The sequence below is a fragment of the Pholis gunnellus genome, assembly GCF_910591455.1.
Source record: "Pholis gunnellus genome assembly, chromosome: 2".
In the NCBI taxonomy this organism is placed as follows: domain Eukaryota; kingdom Metazoa; phylum Chordata; class Actinopteri; order Perciformes; family Pholidae; genus Pholis; species Pholis gunnellus.
Window position 1 is genome coordinate 12,974,252 of NC_136536.1, and position 2,625 is coordinate 12,976,876.

General features: G+C 38.7%; 1 protein-coding gene across 1 annotated transcript in view; it reads right to left on the minus strand.

Annotated features, from left to right (window-relative positions):
* The window catches only part of hoxc10a (homeobox C10a), a 3,085-nt gene extending 3,071 nt beyond the window's left edge, over window positions 1-14 (minus strand). The window contains exon 1 of the mRNA XM_079183148.1: window positions 1-14. This exon is cut by the window's left edge and continues 704 nt beyond it. The gene's annotated coding sequence lies outside the window, so the exon portion shown is untranslated.
* Between the last annotated feature and the right edge of the window lie 2,611 nt (window positions 15-2,625).

A 2,625-nucleotide genomic window follows, 5' to 3' on the forward strand; every position in this document is an offset into this window, starting at 1 on the left:
TTTTTTGCATTTGGCAACACAGTAGTCGATTGGTGAGTTGCACTGCTCTGAACTACGGGATTTCTCCAGGAGAATAACGACAGTAGGATGCTGACATCTTTTGGAGGGGGTGCAAAAATATCAGTAACATAATTATGGATGCTGGGAGACATGTCATGTGATTTTCAGACCAATAGCGGCGTGGAAGTGGCCTTGATGCTCCAGACTGACGTGACGTCAGCGCGGTCAAGTTGGGGAACCTGGGGGCTTTTTGGTGGAGCAAGAGCGCCACCTAGCGATCGAACGCTAGTTAGGACAGCAAGCCCACACCAGGGAGAACAAAGGGCGGCGGCTGCAGCAGGATTTTTTTAGGCACTTACTATGTGGCTTTTGAGTATTTTGAACCGCTTTCAGTCCAGAACTTCAGATGTTTGAAAGAAAATGAATTTAGTCAAAGAGTGATTTCCTTTCGTCCTGGCGCCACCGCTGTGGAGAAGAAGCAATCGAGGAGTTGCCATAAGACAGACTTAATTTTGTGTGTGTTCTTTTTGTTTGTTTTCGTCGATTTGCTTTGTTGTTGCCACCGATTTGGCGAGGTAAGCTGTACGCAGATGTGTTATCCAAAAGCAAATCTGAAGAGAGATGCAAACTTCTTTAAGAATTTTAAACTGGAAAAAAAAATGTTTTAAAAAAAATGGTAGACGAGGATTTACCCCTTGACCTTGTGAAGTAGGCTAAAAATGAAAACATTCACTTATGCATTTGACCTACTAAACTTAAGATTGTGTGATATCTTCCGAAATGCAGATTTACAGTAACACATTTCATACAGTAATTACGAAAACCTTATGCCCCGGTCAGGTCTTTAATTTGAAACCTCAGATTATTCATTTGCATTTTTCTAGAAATGACTTTACCACTCCAACTGAATTACACCACAATTCTTCCAAAAGCAAACATATTAGATATTTTTTGACCAATTAGCCTAGTAAACTTGGGCCAACTCATAAAGCCGCGGTTGACTGTTAAACTAGTTATCTTCTTGAAATGAGCAATATAAATATTAACTTGACGATGGAATTTGTTCGCTCGTGGATGGTGGGCCTACAAGGAGATGTATTATATTGGGGTGTAAATGGTAACCCATACAGAAATACGTCAAGCATGTTTCTTTCATCTCTTAACCGTGGACACAAAACATCTTACAGCCTAATAAATAATTCATTGCATACCTGAGCTATTGTGACACACAATCCTGTTTTCGGGATCTGTCTTGTTGCTTCACACTGTGCTTTCGATATGTTATCTGAAATTAACAATCTTACTTAGCGTTTTCGTTTTTGTTAATGTTTTTATTCTAAGCCTGTGGGTCAGAAGAGCTGGTGTGTGACTTAAGTGTGGCTTTCTCAACAAAAGGACTATTTATGCAGAGAGACGTTCTTTTATGAAAACAAATGTTAATTAGTCTCAATTCGCCTTTCCTCAAAACGATTCAGATGTGATTTGTTTAAATGTGTCTTGGTCAGGTGAAAACTTAAAAATTATATATATCGTCAGTAGTAGCAGCATATCTGCTGCAGCCGAAACCAACTATGATATTTAGAAGGAAACATGAATAACACAAAATGAGTAGGTTAAACTCGTCACAGTTACAAAACCTATTTAAAACCTCTCAATTTAAACACATGAGAACACTAACGTCATTGTGATGTTTCCTACCAACTATAAAATGTTTTTGTCTGCACACAGGGTGTATTGATAATCTGTTTCAGTGTGTGTGAAAACTTTGTAAATTAAACTTAGTTTCTAACTAAATTCAGCCCACATTTTTATTCGCATTCCGTATGAGAGAATCAAGTGAAAATGCACTGTTGTCTTCGTTCCGTGTTGTTTCGTATCAAGCCTGTGTTTTCTGTGCTTCAGTATAGGCTAAACCTTCGGACATCAGTCCCTAACAAACCCGCAGTTGTCACAAATACTGCAAACACGTTGCTCCAGAAAGCTCACATTATCATTCTCGCTTCAGTTAAAAAAACGATGGATTTCACAATTTAAAAAAACAGCATGAAGCTTGTAAAATGTATTTAATATTTTCTGGATGTATAATTTCTACAATTGCCCATTTAAAAGAACGGCCACAAAATGTTCAGCTGTGCTGCGGTAATGCAAAATGCGTATATGCGTACAGGCCTACAAAACCATAGACTGTATGGTTTTAGAGCTGCTACAAAACTATGTCTCATCCGCATTTTAGATTGGATTACTAACAGATCTCTAACAAACAAGACTCCTAATGCCGATGGTGATGGCAAGCCTTTAGCCAGTTTAAAATGAATCGTTGAAATTATTTACCACAGCTATGCGGTCCTTGCGTCCTCTTTGGTTTGTGCGAGATGTGCACGCGCGCCTGTCTGTCTGTGTTTTCAGTTCAAAGGCAAGGGCAAGATAGGCTCTATTAGAAAGATGTGTATTTCAATATTTCTCTGCATTTGCATGTGTACAGTGATGTGTCAAGACGAGACAGAGCGTTTATTTGCACGTAATACACTGAATGAAATAAATATTAAAAATAACCAATGCAGCGTCTTTGTGGTCACTCCACATTCCCAACATTCCCTACATTTATAAAAGAAATAGGACCAATCA